The sequence below is a fragment of the Passer montanus genome, unplaced genomic scaffold (genome assembly GCF_014805655.1).
Source record: "Passer montanus isolate IOZ18808 unplaced genomic scaffold, ASM1480565v1 scaffold135, whole genome shotgun sequence".
Lineage (NCBI taxonomy): Eukaryota > Metazoa > Chordata > Aves > Passeriformes > Passeridae > Passer > Passer montanus.
The window spans coordinates 659,165-675,396 of NW_024360386.1; the positions used below are offsets into that span (position 1 = coordinate 659,165).

Genomic DNA, 16,232 nt, shown 5'->3' on the forward strand with positions numbered 1-16,232 from the left:
GTGTACAACCTCACTGTGAATCAGAAACACTGCAAAAGGACCTGGAGATGCTTGAACTAAAAGCAGGAAGTCTAAAGTGTGTAACTAAGTAGGCTGTCCTCTCCTTAAATGAGCCTACTTAGAGCTGTTGGCAAGCCCTGCCTGAGATCAGCTGTGCTGCCTGAGGGAAGAGGTATTAGTGACTTGGCTGCTGAAAGGGGCTGTGAGTCCAGCTGCTAAGCTTGGAAAATATTTGATGGTTGGTGAAGTATTTTGGAGGCTGGATGTGTGTCTGTGAGAGCCTGGTCTCCTCTGCTGATGTCCTGCTTGCCAGGCAAGCCCCAGCACTGCTGCTCTGCCACTCACACGTGTTAGAGGCAGCTCTAAAAGCAATCACAGAGCCATCAGTGAGCCTTTCCCCGTGTTTGTGGGCATGTAAAATGTTTCTCTGCTGGTGCAAACAGAGGCTTAACCTGCCTATGATCCAGGCTGGAAGTGAACTTCAGCTTTGCTGCCCTGCCTCTGGCAGCTGAAATCCTGTATGAGCACAGGTCCAGCTGATGTGCTGGGCGCTGAGCATTTCAAAGTGAGAGGAGAGATTGGGATTAGGTGTTAGGGAGAAATTCTTTACACAGAGGGTAGTGAGGCATTGGAACAGCTCACCCAGAGCAGCTGTGGCTGCCCCTGGATCCCTGGAAGTGCCCAAGGCCAGGCTGGACAGGGTTTGGAGCAACCTGGGATGGTGGAAGGTGTCCCTGCCATGACAGGGGTGGGACTGGATGGGCTTTAAGATGCTTTTCAACCCAAGCCGTTCTGTGATTCTTTGTAGGACTGAGGGGCTGGGTTCACTGCTCTGTTCTTGCCCATCAAGGCACCAATTTGTTTTAGTAACAAATATTCTTCTAATTTTTCTAATATTTCTGACAGGGCAATAACTGACTCAAAGGGGACCCACATGACAGGATCCACATACTTCTGCTCCTGCCTTGGTGTAATCCTTGCTCAAAGCTATTTCAGAGCTAGAGAAATCTCCTGGGAACCTTTCCCAGCACAACTCTCCTAACCTGCAATGTGCATCCCAAATAATTCCAGGGATGTGGGGGAACAGTGCTCTGGTCCCCAGTAGAACATTCTGTAGCTCCTCTGGTCGGGCAGCTTAGTTACAGCTGGAGCTGAGAGAGCTGAGGTCAGGAAAGACCTTGGCTGGACAAACTTTGTCTCATGGTCAGTATTCAGCAGGAGGCGTTGGGTCCCCAGATGTCCTGCAGGGTTGGATGTCCTGGAGACTTGTTCCAGAAAGGTCAAGACAAAGACAAAACAAAAAAACTCTGTGTGATGAGCCTGTGGTTGCCCCCAAGTGCCTGTTGTAGATGTCAGCAGCGTGGTAGCAGAATTTCTAGAGTGGGAAAGGTGAAAGTCCAGAGATGAATGGAGAATCCTCAGTGTTCATTCCTCTCCCATCCCTGTGTTACAGCTGTCCTCCCATTCATCTTCAGCATAAATCGAAAAAAAATGACAGATTTTTATGTCTGGGCAGTTGATTTGCAAATTGGTGATGTTCACTCAGGTGATGAATGGTCTCAGGTAATACCTCTCTGAAAAAGCAGGATAATAGCTTATATTTAAGCAGTACACTTGACCCCAAATGCTTAGAAATTCATATAATCAGAGAAAAATGAGCCTGGGAAAAAAGGATTCTTATAAGGTCATCTGATTTGCCCTTCTGCCCTACTTATAACGCTTCTGACAGATGTTTGTCTCACCTGTTCTTAACCTCTGGCTATGGAGATTCCTCTCTCTCCCTAAAATCTGTCTGTGCTGTGAGGAAGCTCTCCCTCATGTCAAATCTAAATCTCCTCTCTGGATACTGAAGCCCTTCCTACTTATACAGTCAGAGGGCACCTTCAAACCCTGTGGACGTGCAGGGTGTTGGCAGAGGCAGGGCTGCTCTGGAAGGGAAAAAATAGGCTTCTTAAAGCAGAAAAACAGCTTCATGTTGGGCAGAGAAGGCTGTGGTTTCAATGTCCTTCATAAACTTTGTGACGGAGCAGCCTGACCTGGCTGAAGTTATCCCTGCTCATGGCAGGAGGCTGCACTAGATGAACTTTTAAGGTCCCTTCCAACCATTCTGTGGACAGTGTTGGGAAATGCGTGATTTCTTTAAAAAAATTTAAAAGGGGGAAATAAAAGGCAGTTTGAGAGGAGGATGGAGATGTAAATGTGTCATTTCTCTACAGGAGTTGATCATTGGGGGATTTGTTGATTGTCATTAGAATGAAAATATTAATGGGTGCATTTTGAAGCCTGGTGGGAGTTCCACTCCTGGGATGCTCAGCAGAGGAGGCAGGGCAGCCTTCCCCTCCACCCTGGGGACCAGGCAGATGAAAGCTGTGAGACAAAAAGTGTGGATGAAGAAGAGGAGGGTACTGGAGACTGACCCCAAAGCAGCCTGAGGGTGTCAGGGCTGTGGGGAGAGGAGCAGGGATCCAGCTGGAACTTTGGCTGGCAATGAAGTCCCAAACCAGGGGTGCTGCTGGCTGTGAGCTCAGGAGCTGCTCACACCTCAGGGCTGCTCTCCTGGGAGATCCTGGCCTCCTCCTCACCCTGATCCACCTCCCAGCCTAAGAGACTCCATTCCCTGCCATCCAAATGTTTCACCTGCACCACTGCAGCTTCCACCAGATATGCAGCACCAATATCTGCCAGAGATAATCAAAGTGTCAGTCCCCAGCTCCTGCCTGACTTCTGCCTTTTGCTGGTATTTTCCTTTCCTTTTGGCAGGAAATGGGGTTTGACTGTTTAAATTGCTGTATTCAGTCTCTTCCTGTTTTTCATGGCAGCGCTGTCACTTGGGGGAGAACAGAAATGTTTTCAAAGCTGACTGGCCAACAAAAGGCCTTGTGTGAAGAGCTGGGCAATATTTTCCCAACACTTTGCTACCAGAAGTGAATGTTTGGGTCCCAAGCCATTGTCTGACGAGTGACTTGGCTGTGAAGGCTTCCTGTGCTTCTGGTGGCTCTTGGTAACTCCCCAAAACCTCTTTGCAGATGCTGCTGATGAAATCTCTGAGAGTCTTGCACCATCTCCATGCATTTGTTCCTCAAGTGGCTCTTCTCTCCTGCTCTCTTCTGCTCTCTCCTGCTCTCTCCTGCTCTCTCCTGCTTTCCCTGCACCCCCTGCCCCTCTTGCACCATCTCCATGCATTTGCTCCTCAAGTGGGCTCTTCTCTCCTGCTCTCTCCTGCTCTCTCCTGCTCTCTCCTGCTTTCCCTGCACCCCCTGCCCATCCCTGATGCCCACCAAGAAAGCCCTGCTGTTGTCATGGGGATTAGCTGGATTCAGGAAGATTTTTTTTTTGATTAGTTTTTGGATTTGGGCATGTTTGGGTGCACAGATATTTTCCTTTGGCAGCACTGGGATGAGCACTGCCTGCTCCTTGGGGATGACCCTTGCGGTCCCTCCTGCTCCATCCCACCAGGTTAGGAAGGGCCATTTTCAGCTCAGGTGGTGGAAAGACTTTGTGTAAGGTATGGGACAGTCAGCTTGACTCCTGGGAAAGGGAGAGATGACTGAGATTATTTTTTTCCCCAATATTCCTCTTCCTCCCAGGACTTCTCTTTGAAATCACTGGTGTTAACAGGGTTGGCCAAGATTTTTCAGCCTGTTTCATATTCCTCTTCCTTCCAGGCTTGTGTTCATCATCCCTGGTGGTAACAGGACACAGAGCACCTCTGAGACACCAGGATGGGGAGCAGCAGGAAGTTGTTTTACAGGGGGGTTGGCTAAGGGATGGCTAAAAACCTCAATTTGTAGCCCAGGGTCTCCTAGATCTTGAGGAAAGGAAATATCTCCCTTGTTCTTATATTCCTCTCTAGCATGGTGGGAAGAAGAACAGGGTCAATTAGAAGGAAGGACCAGCTGGAGCTGCTGGAAAGAAAGAGTTTTTTGAGGGAAAAAAAATCACTTTACAAGCACAAAAACAGGAATTGTCATCCCTATCTGTAATTTCTCCCATTTTCCATTGAAAGTGAAAGGCTGGGGGAAAGGAGTGTTAACTTTTGGTTAGTCCTTGGGAAGAGGAAGGTGTGGAAGGAGGTCCAGGCAATCCAGGTGCTTTGGCAGCCCTGCTCCTTCCTCCTGGCTGCACTGGTGAGTACGTGAGCCTGTCTTTTTCCCAGGGAGATGGATCAATCACAGGGATGAGTTATCAGTCTCATTTTACCTCATAGTCTCCCTGTTTGCCAGTTGGGCTATCCTAAGTAAATCCCTTTGTGTGTCAGTGCCACTGGTGCTTGCACAACAGCACTTTTTGCTCATCCCAGCTGGACAGACCATGCACAAATGGTCTTTACTCCAGATTTTACAGGCTGGTGTTTCTGATTCAAAGAGTTTATGGACAGCTGAGGTCAGTTCTTGGTCAATTTTTAACAGCGTTTTCTTCTTCCTCCTCTGAAAATGCAAATAAGAGCAGGAAACCCCCACAAAATGATAAAGTTCAGTTTTTGGAAGGGCAGTACCCTGAGCAATGCTGTAATTCCTCTCTGGGAATGCTCACTGGAGACTGGGAGCCGTGGCAAACAGGCTGGTGGCTGCCAGATCTGTGTTTGTGCACTTGGTCCCATCAGTTTGTGTTGGATGCCGTGTGTGCAGGGCGGGCTGCTGGGGCCAGCAGCTGTGATAAGAGGTGACAAGTGTCCTCCTGCTGACACTGGGGCTGGAGAGGGTGGAATCTGAGCTGGGGAGAAAGGGGGATACAATCACTGCTGGTTGTGATGGTGTGAATTCTAACATCTGTGTTGTCTCTCATGAGACTGAAAATGAAAGTTTTGAAATGCCTCTCATTGCCCCATCTCTGGGTCAGAAAAGGGTGTAATCAGACAGGTAGGCTTTATTTTCTGCAGTTGAGCTCTGGGATTTGCAAATCTCCCCCTGCACCTTCCACCTCCAGCAGGCCTGAGCATCACCTCCCCTGCAAAGCTGGCTCTGCTCCGGGGTGAAACCCTTCCACAGAGAGAAATTCCAGTTATCTCCCCACATGAGGCAGCTCAGGGAGCTCTCCCCAGGGAGATACACAGCTGGTATTCCTCATGGTTTGGTGGAAGTGGCCAGAGATGTCTGGGGCTGTGCTCTTGGGAGAGCAACTGAGTTCATGTCTCCAGTGCTCCCAGTAAGGTCCTGGCCCCTCGGAACTGGGATTGGGAAATTCTCCCCACTGTGAGGTGAGCTCAGGCAGTGTGTGGGTGCATCTCTTTGCCCTGGGTGATGGCTCTCTCCCAGGTTCCACCTCTCTGCTTTCAGCCAGCAGGGATAAGGACAGGTCGCTGCCTCTGCAAAGTGCTCTGCGCTCCAGACAGGGAAAAAAGGGGCTTTGGGTGCTCTGAGGGAGAGCAAAACAAAAACTCTTAATCCCCTACATCAACAGAAGCTTGCACTTAAGGGCTGTAAATCAGAGCCTAATTGCGTGGAGAGGATGATTGCATTTGAGGTATTAAGTAGGTTTCTCAGTATTAAACACCTGTCCTTGAAAGGATACTGCCTGACCAGTGGATGCAGAAATAATTCTGGCACTAATTAATTACCTTCACCTTGAAATACCCCCACTCTGAACCTCTCCTTCAAAAATCTTCTTTGTCCTGGGGGAAATAACCCAAACATGCATTGGAAACAACCTTCTCAAACCCATTGATTTCCTTCCAAAGCATGAACCAGGAGGAAACCCTGTGCCTGAAAGTGGCTGGGTGCCAAAGCCTCTCACAGAGCTGTTCTCTCCCATCTGGGTGACCCCGCTCACACAAAATGCTCATTGAGGGCAGAGCAGGACCCAGGGCTGCTGCGTCTGAGATATTCCAGGCACAGCTCCCTCCCCCACCATCCCTCCCATCCCTGCACCAGTTGGCTGTGCCTGAGCAGCCCAGCATCACCCCAGGTCCTGCTGCTCCCTGGGGTGCAGGTGAGCAGAGTGCCAGACCCTCCATCCACCCTGCGCTCCCTGCCACATGGACAATTAGATTTATTTCTGGGAACTGCTCTTTGCTGCTTCCCCTGCCAGCAAGCCGGGCTGTTTTCTTCTGTGGTCGAGCCCTGTGGTCGTCTGTGGCTCAGCTTTGCATTTTTGGAGGCCCACACGTGATCTGCTCACATTCTCTTCCGCGCCAGGAGATCGGCGGCTCCGCAAAGCTGACCTCGCCTTGCCTCGCCAGGAGGTCGCCTGGCAGGCCAAGAGGCTTGTGCAAGAGGTTTTTTTTTTTTTTTTTTAAATTAGAAAAAAAAAAATAGGCAGAGAAAGCAAACCCCAGATGTCCTGGAAGAGCCAGAAGCAAAATGACTCCAGCTCCCTTGGTGAGGCTGCTGCTATTTAAAGCAGCCGGAGCAGGGGAGGTTGTACAATGCCCATCCTGTTGAGGAGGGGGTCGAGGGGGTGCTGGATTCAGCTTTGTTCTCTGGGATAAATCCTGCACAGACCCTTCCTCCCTCTCCTGATGCCAGTGGAGCTGTCAGGGTGAAACACAGTGCAGGGTCTGTCTCAGAACTTGGAGGCTCAGTGAAGATATTCAGCCTCTGGGAGAGATCTGATGTGTGTGTCTGTTTATTTATATTCCAGGAGTATAACATAAGACTTATTTGTTTTTCCCCTCCCTGAAATGTCTCTATTTATCCAAATTGCATGGATGGGTTCCCATTGTACCTGGTAGGATAACACAGATATTGGAGGACTGGATAGTGTGGAGATGGAGATGAAAAAAGCTGTTTTACTCACTGAGAGATGCCCAAATCACATCTGACCATATTTCTGCCCCAGACACTCCCAGCCTGCCACCTGCATGGCTTTGCTGTTGGATGATACAGGTTTTGCTCTGAGTTTGTTTGAGAAACATTTTATTGAGAGTGGGACAATCTTCGGGTAACCTGGCAACAACTTTAGGACAAAATCTGGTGTTTGCAGAGCCAGCACAGACCTGGTTGTGTAGCTGTATCCAGGCTCCCTGGAAGTGTTCAAGGCCAGTCTGGATGAGGCTTTGAACAACCTGATCCAGTGAAAAGTGTCCCTGCTCATGGCACGGGGTGGGACTGACTGGTCTTTAAGGTCCCTTTCAAGCCAAGCCATCCTACGATTCTTTATTTAAAGAAATACTCAACACTAGGAAAGGCAAGACAGCCAGATAGGCCTGGAACTAAATGGCAAAGACAGAGTTTCCTCTGTTTCCTCCATGCAGCACTGGAGCTGGTGTAGCAGATGGAACATGTGGGTGACATTAGATCAGTACATTGCATTTCCCCATTTCAATGTCATTACCCCGTCGTTGTCAGTGATCCAAAATATAATAGGATTTGTACAGCTGATTTATCCTGTAAACAAGCAATATTAGCCAGGCATGTATTTAGACAAGGAGAGAGAGTGGGACAGGCAGAGTGAGGGAACGTGCAGCAGGGAACAATAAAAATTCACTCCTCCTAATGAGGGAATGACCCGGCACTCTCGGGTTGGGGCTGTTGGTGGGATCCCTCTCCAGGAAACACAGGGCTGTGATTGTGGTAGTGTCCCTGCTCCCAGGGCTGGCTGCAGCCTCCCTGTTGCTCAGTCCTGCTTCTAGATTCGGGAGCAGTTGGAGCTTCAGTGAATTTACACTGCCTGGTACAAACTCTCTGAATTCCTCCAGCACCAAGATCTGCACAGATAAGCGGCTACAAGCAAGAGATTTTCCCTTTCAGGGCTCAAGTGCTTTAGTTTGTTGTTTAAACTGATAACCAGGCTTCTTTAAATGCATCTTCTGTGAGATGATGGGTCCAGACACATCTCGATTCTCCCTGATACAGGATCTCCACTCTCCATTATTTGTTCAGCGAGCCAAGCTCTCACCACTTCCCGGTGCTGAAGAGCAGCAGCACATACATCTCACTCATTACAGCACTTAAATCACCTTTGCAGGACCGTGGTGAGGCTTAATTAATGCTTTTAAAAGGCTCAGGGCTCTCGGGGTGAAGGTGTTGCCTGCATGCAAAGCAGCCTTGTTGTTTAATTTCTGCAGCGCTGTTGGCGCGGATGGCACTTTGCAGCCCAAATGATGATTTTTTATTTTTTTTCCCTGTGTAACAAAATAATAATTATAGAAATTGTGATTGCAGCAGCAGTGAATTGCTGGTGGTGCCATCAAAGGCAGGCAGCCAGACTTTATCTGACCAGGTGCTAGAGTGCATTCAATAGGAATGAGAGGGCTGATCAAGGGAAATGGGACATCCTTTAGGATAAATGCAGCACCTTCTCTCAAAGATATCTTTCTGCTTACACAAAACCCCCTCTTCACCCAAGATTTCCTCTCTCTGGGACTCGTTCTCCCTGTCTCAGCTACAGGAGCATCAGGGAATATCAGTGCTCTGTGTTTCAGGTGTGTAGCAGAGCTTTGCTGCAGGAATAAGTTCTTACAGAAGAGCTCTAGCAGCTTATTTGATCAATACTTCTCTTTTGAAAAACCCCTAAATGCTTATTTACCCAACAGTCCGTGGCAGTTTCAAACGCAGCGCCTCCACACTCAATAATCTCTTTTTTTTTGGGTGTGAAAAATTTTAAGTGAATTTTTCAAAGCACTGATCTGAGAGCCACAGAGATTATATTCCTCTGTTTATCCCTCAACGCCGCAGCCACATGATCCTCTGAGCCAGCAAGGGGAAGTTTACGGGACCACAGGAAAGCTCAGCTTCCTTTTACACCTTTTACAGTCACACTTGCTGCTCTTCAGGTCACACCCATCCTTCTGGCTTGTAGGAATAAACCTCAGTGGCCACACAGCTTCAGGATGTGGTTTTCACCCCACCTGCATGGCTCAGGGTGCTGATGCTGGGATTTGGAATCATGGTGCTGGAAATTTTCTGAAGAGGTGGAAATGCAATATGCAAAAGGGAGATTTGGCTGACACAGTGATGTTTGGGATTTGGAATGGGAAGATCTCCATGAATGGAATATTTTATTTAATATGTTTGATTATCTCGGTCTGCATTGCTGCTGGAGGTACTGTCCCTTCTCTACCTAGACCAGACCTTTGGGGTCTAACCAAGGCACTGGAAATACCACTTAAATCACAATATGGCTTTCCTTCATGGGGAAATGAGCAATTTCCCTCTAATCACAGCATCATAGAATGGTCAGGTTGCAAAGGACCTTAAAGCTCATCCAGTTCCACCCCCCTGCAATGGACAGGGACACCTCCCACCAGAGCAGGTTGCTCAGAGCCCCCAACAGCCCAGTGCTGCTTTCAGAGCAATCCCAGCAAAAGTGGGAACCAGAGATGGAGAACAAACAAAAAACAATCTTTGCATTTTTGTCACCATGGCTGTGACAGGGTCAGCAGATTCTGAAAGTAGGGCTCTGCATCTCCGAGGTGTGACACAAAAAGCAAGGAAAGCAGCCAGAATTGTTTAATTTTGTGTTATTGGGCTTTAGAAAAATGTGTAGGGGCTCACTAATGGATTTAGCTTGTGCACATCTTTGGGCACTGTAATCACTTTAAAAAAGCAGGACTTGGATGATGTTACATTTATAGCACAAATTTACAGCACAATTCCTTTTATCCACAATTACTGATAATCACCCAGCTCTGCTGAGCAAAAGGCCTGAAGACTGAAGGAACCTGTTGCTCTCTGCAAGAAAGGCAGCCTCCTCTTCAGGAAATTGCAAATTTTACGACGTGGAGGAACATGGTGTAGGGAAGCCTCACACTCACAGCAGAGCAGGAACATAAATGCAGGCATAAAAAGTCTGTACTCCATTAAGATTCTGCAGCACTCTGGAAACTTGACACCAGTCCTTGAACTGATGCTTAAACTACAGACCTAAAACCCAAATGCCTGTACCAGTTTTAGTCAATTTGAGTAACTTTCCCTCCTGTTCTTGTGTTCCTGAACTGTGTCTGAACGAAAACCTCTCAGCACAGTGGGTGCAATTTTCCTATAATTGGTAAAGTTCCTGTAACTGCACTGTCATTTGTATATGGTGACATGTAATTGCACAGAAACCACTGCTGTGGGTGCACAAGTGAAAAGCAGTGTGCAATTAGAATGTATTTCCAAATGCTGGCTCTTGATCCAGCTTCTGTTATGTTATATCACAGAGCACCCTGGGGGAACTGGGTATTTTTGGATGTCATTAGACTCCAGACTGACCACTGAACAGGGGTGGGTTGGTGATCTGTGCTATCTTTGGTCACTGCCTGTCACAGTCATATTTTCTGGAAAAATCCCTTTGCCCAGGAATTTGCTCCTGGGAGGCTGCTGAGGGGCCTCAGAGAAAAAGAACAGTGATTGTCTGATTTGCTTCTCCTCTGTTTTGCTGCTTTGGAATGTGGTTGGAGATTGTTTATCCAACAGGTGATTGTTTCATTGGTTTCTGCTGTGAGTTGTTTTGACTTATTGGCCAATTATGCCCAAGCTGTGTTGGACTCTGGAGAGAGCCATGAGTTTGATTATTATCTTTTTAGCCTTCTGTAAGTATCCTTTCTGTATTCTTTAGTATAATTTAGTTTTGTATTCTTTAATATAATATAGTATTATAAAATAATAAATTAGCCTTCTGAGACCATGGAGTCAGATTCATCATTCCTCCCTTCATCTGGGAACCCCATAAATGCAATAGCTGTCCATCTCTTTGCTTACAAAATTTTGAACTGCAGATGACAAGGGTCTGCAACCAGGCAAACCTGCAGCCTTTTCCTGACCCACTGCCAGGAATGTCTGGGATGGGGAGTGTTGGAATCCTGGATACTGAGAATTTTAAACTTTCTATGCTTAAAGGCACAGACCCACAAGAGAACACTGCATTTGACCTGAGGCTGTGGAGAAGGCTTCCAAAATTGATTAATAGCACTGGGGTTGTGGATGTTTAGTTGGTTAGAAGTGTCAAATATCACCTCAAACTTTGAGTTTGGGGTTTTAGAATACATAATAAATATGAAGCAAGATAGAGGTTTTAGGGCAGAGGCAGGCTGTTCTTCTTTACCTTCTTCTCCATGGGTTTGGGTGATGTTTTGTAATTGGACTAATATCACCTCAGACTTAGAGTTTGGGTTTTAGAATACATTAATAAATATGAAGCAAGATAGAGGTTTTAGGGTGGAGGCAAGGCTGTTCTTCTTTACCTTCTTCTCCATGGGTTTGGGTAATGTTTTGTAATTGGACAGGGATATCCACACAGCAGGCTTCAAGTGATCAGTTATTGGGTTAAAAAGGAAAATAATTTAGGTATCCTTTCTTAATTGGATAGTTGAGTCTTAAAAGACCTTGTAACAAGAGATAGTTGGCCATTTTGTGCCTTGTAATGAAAGGCTGCTGAACTCATGGAGAACTGATTAATGGATAAGAAATAATAAACACTTGAGGCTGAACATGAACTGCCATCTCAAGTGCCTTCAATCCAGACCCAGAGAAACCAATAGGGGAGGGCAGTGCCAGGCACCAAATTCCAGGAATGATGTGGCAGGAGGGGAAAGCCAGAGGGGCCCTTTCAATCCTGCACTGGGGTTTCACAGCTCGGCACAGCAGCAGGATGAAACGTGATGGTTCTGCTGAGGTTCTGTGGGGGAAAGGGCAAGTGGACCAAAATCCACTGACTTCACAGGAGGCAGCATGGCCAGGAGCAGAGATACTGCAGGAGGGAGAGTCAGGAATGCCAAGTACTAATGCCATGGGCAGGGCAAAGCAGATTCAACCAGGACCTCACCTTGCACTCTCAAACCACCAAGAGAATGTGTCAGGCAAACAGGAGCAGCACAAGCCTTGGATGCCACCCTGCTGCTGCTAGAATTTAAAGTCCTGTGGTTTGCAAGGAGATGTTTTCCATTATTTCCAGCTCCAATCCATGGGGATTTATGGCTCACCCCTGCTGCAGGTGTCCTAGACCCTAAATTTTTTAGCTTGTGTCTCTTCAAATACCATGAAGCTCCTGCTGAGAGGTTTTTCTACATCTTCCATTTCTCTAGACTTTTAAATATCCTGTTGAGGGGACATGTGCCCACCTTCACCCTCACTCAGCCCTTGCAGTCAGGCAGGAAAGGAGATCTTGCAGTCAGGTGGTGGAAAAGACCTTGGATGTCTCCTTGCAAGGACTCAAATGCCTGTAACTGTTGATTTCTTACTGCTGCTGGCTCCCTGGCCCTGCTGGCAGCACAGACATCCATTAATGTGTGTTCCCTCCATCCCCTGCATCAGCCAAGCCTGAGATAACAGCAGAGAGGAGCCAAGTACCTGCCACCACATGAAGACAGGGCTGTTAGGTATTAGCTGCAAATCAAAGGCAAGACTTGGCCACTGGGACAGCCTTTATCCCTGGTGAGTCTGTGGAATTGCTTTGGAGCCTGCTGAGATATCTGGGAAAAAAGGCTCCCGTGCTTTGATTGAGGAGGAAGATTCTGCTGGAGTGAAAGCAAGCAGGAGTGAGGGGTGGTTAATCCTTTATCGAGGCTCTTCCCCAAATGTGGATTAGGCTGTGTTTGATTATCAGGGGCTGTTTCAGAGGCAAACAGTGAAAGCAGATGTTTAAGGCACAATTGGTGTATTATGGGCACTGTTTGCACATGTCCCCTGATATTTGATGCTTCTGCCACTCGTGTGATGCCAGCACACTGCTGGGAATGAGATGAGGACAGGGAAGGAGGTGATGTAATCAAATCTCCAACCCTTCTGCTGAATTTGGGGGTTTTGGGGGTTCAGCCAATCCCTCCAGGACTGAGCCTTGTAAAGCCATCCTCTCCAGGAGGGCTTGGATGTGTTAATTATTTATTTGATAGGTTTAATCCTGGAGGAGGCAAACGCCTGCCAGAATCCTGTAAATCAGGGCCATTCTTTTGCTCATCCTTCCTATTTCAGTGGTGACTGTGACACTTGGCCATGGTGTCAGGGCTGCAGATGAAGCCCTGGTTGGTGACATAAGCAGAGATGGCAGGAGCAGAACACAACTAGGTAGGGAGGGAGCTGGAGGGACTGGGAAGGGCATTTATCCCCTGGGAGCTGCCAATCCATCTCAGGTGAAGATATTTTAGATATGCAGACCACGTGTGCTTCTGAGTTTCCCTGGGGCAGGGTGGTGGTGAGAAATATTCCCTCATTTGCAAGTGGCAATGATGAAGTGATTGATCCCAGCCCAGCATTCCAACTGCAGGCCCCCATTTCCTTCCAAATTACCTGCTGGCTGGGACTTTCTGGGTTGGATTTTAACTGCTCGGGATGTGAGAATTGCTGATGCCATTCCCACCCCTTTAGACCTTCCCTTTGCCTCTCCCTGCTATCCCAGCCACCGTTAGAAGTGAATTCATGCCCTCACCTCCTCCTTCATTCTGGAAAGTCGTTAACATGAAATTGCCAGGCAGAGAAGCTCCAGAGAGTTTAACGTGGCTACTTTATATTGCTGCTAGGAGTGTCTGGAATTGAAAATAAACCTGCGCTTGCAACTCCTGACCCTTTCATCATAAATCCAAACTTCCTTACGTGTCTCTCTTTGCTGCAGAAGATGACTGTATTTCTGTCTCTACAAAGGCCTGTGTGCAGCTGAGAGCCACAGCTGTGCAGGAGCCGGGTGCTGTTTATTTGTAGGGTTTTGCTTGCTGGCGTTTTTTTGGCAGATGATCCCCCAGAGGAAATAACCCAAACGTGTTCAATGAAAATAGTTTTCGTGTGGCGTGTGGCTTGCTGGCCTTGCTCCTGCTCCTGGGGGAGGGTTGTCCACATGGCAAAACAACTCTGTGATTGCTTCTCTGGCACCCAACCAGCAGCACGGGAGTGGACACGGAGTTCTGGAACAGTTTGGGTTGCAAGTGACCTAAAGACCATCAAATTCCACCCTCTGTCATGGGCAGGGACACCTCCCACCATCCCAGGTTGTTGCAAGCCCTGTCCAACCTGGCCTTGGGCACTTCCAGGGATCCAGGGGTAGCCACAGCTTCTCTGTGCCAGGACCTTCCCACCCTCATCATAAACAATTTCTTCTTTAAGCCTAGTGTGATTCTATTTTTAAAAAATCTGTCCCCCTATTTCTGTCCAATTCCTTCTTATAAGGATGTGTTCTCCTGTAAGTAATGCTAGGGAGAAAAAGATGAAATAAATAGGCTTAAATTTAATTTTGTGTCTGTGTGGGTAAGGCTAGGCCTGAGTTCAGCTGGAGCCCAATCAGGTGCAGGAGGAACAACCCAGTGGCAATTAGATTAATGAAACCTCAACAGGTTGGAGACTGCAAACCAGCCACAGGTGTTTGTGCTTAATGCTGTGATTTGGGGGCTGTGTCCTCCCAGGCTCCTGTTTGGGCTTGGGGGTGTCTGGATTGTGTAGAAATGCAGTCAGGGGAGTGTGTGGGTCCTTTCTGGTCTCAGGTGCTTCAGCTGGAGTGGTTGGTTTTGGCTGTGCCTCTGTCTGTGCCAGCTCTGATAGATTCATCTCATTTCACTGCTTGTCAGAGTAATTTTCTTCTGGTTTGGGATGGAGCTTTGCACCCTGCACCTTAGGTAAGATGTCTGTTGGCCCTATGCAGCCTTTCATCATCTTGGTGGTGAAGAAAGATATCTTTGTTTTCTTTGGAAGCTTTCCTCCCTTTCCCCTCTTTCTCCTGTTTGGGATTTTCCTGCTTTCAGCCTGAAGTGGTTCTTTCCTGCTTGTCAGGCCATCAGAGTGAGCGCTTAGGCAGTCTGATTATACCCCTGAAACACAAATTGTGCTCATCTCTGAGCTTAAGAGTTTCTGGGCAAATCGGGCCTGCCTTGAAGACCTGGATTCTTGGATCTTGCATCCACAGAACAATTCAGGTTGGAGGGATGTCACAGGGCCACACAGTTGGGCTGAGGGGATTGAATTTAGGCTGAGGGGACCATCTGGAGTAGTTTTGTGGTCACCTGGCTCTGTTGGAAGGTGCATTTCCAGTTTGGTTGGGCGGTTCCTTCTCTGACACAACTCCTTTCCCTGCTGGTTATGGATTTTCAGGTATTAAAGCTGGGTTGCAGATTTATCTTGGACTTGTTGCTGTCATTTTGGACTAGCAGCATCCTGCCTGCTGCTGCTGGAGGCTGCTGATCTGCTCCCTAATTGCTCTTTTAGCTCTGCTAAAAAGGGCAGTCCACAAACACTAATGACTCCTGCAGGCCAGAGCTCAGGCTAGCTGATCCCTCCTAATGGCTCTTTGAATTCCTCCTAGGTTTTATGTATTTATAAACACATTTAGGATGCATTATTCTTCTATTCAGCAAAACCATCTGTAATTATTGCCCGTAATTGCTGGGTGAGGATAAAATGAATCAACTATCAGGCTTTTACTGCTCCTGAACTCAAGCAGGGACCATCACTTTTTTTTAGCTGTGTTTCCAGGAAGAGGTGAGTTCAAAGAAAATTGTTGTGGTCCTTTGGTTTTGATATATCAAAACTAGGCAACCTTCCTGTACACTTCATTATTGCTTCTCTAGGCCTTAGCAAAACATTTTAAGTGTTGAAATCTCTGAGTGGCCCCAGAGAAGTTAATAAAGTCCAACTGCTCTGGCAGTTTGTGCTGGGATATTTGGAGTTTTATTTGATTTATTCTGTGGAAATCTGTGACCTGTATTAGCTTCACCTGCCTTGATGGTGCCTGAAGGTAGAAGAGCTGCCTGTGCCATGTTCCTGCTGTGTTTCTGGAACTCCCTGAAGCCCAAGGAAACATCCTTAGGGACAACTGGACATGACATTAATTTAAGTGAAGGGATCTCAGTGCAGGATCCATGTGGTGAAAATGCTGCTGAGATCAAAGGCAGTAGGTGATGGAGCTCAGGCAGCAGTATTGATGGGTAGGGGGTTTTCTCTGGTTGTTGGGAGTTCATGGATATCTCAAAAAAAAAAGCTGGAAATCCTCCATGGTATCTTGGTAGAAGCTTCCCTCCTCTCAAAAGAACTTCAGGGAATTACAGACTCACAGTTAAATCACAGAATGGTTTGGAAGGTGCCTTAAAGGAAGGAAAGATGGATGCTAATGTCCTTACAAACAACTCAGTGGGTGAGGGGTCTTTAGGAGGAATGGGTGTTGATGTCTTTGAAATGGGCCTCAGTGTCTCTACCAACCACAAACCCCCGGGATTTTAACTAAGGTTTGAACTCCTGAACTTTAGGGTTGGACAAATGGGTCCGGGTAAAGTCTGTGGCACTTCTGGTGGATCTCCTGAAGCCAGACAGCCGGAACTACTGAGATTTGGGGGGAAATGATAAGTTCTAGGGGGAGAGGTGGTTTGGGAAGGCTTCACCTTCTGGTAATGGGGAAAT

General features: G+C 47.5%; 1 protein-coding gene across 3 annotated transcripts in view; it reads left to right on the forward strand.

Moving 5' to 3' along the window:
• Window positions 1-16,232, forward strand: part of PLXNA4 (plexin A4) — a 458,075-nt gene that overhangs the window by 33,627 nt on the left and 408,216 nt on the right. The gene's annotated exons all lie outside the window — the stretch shown is intronic.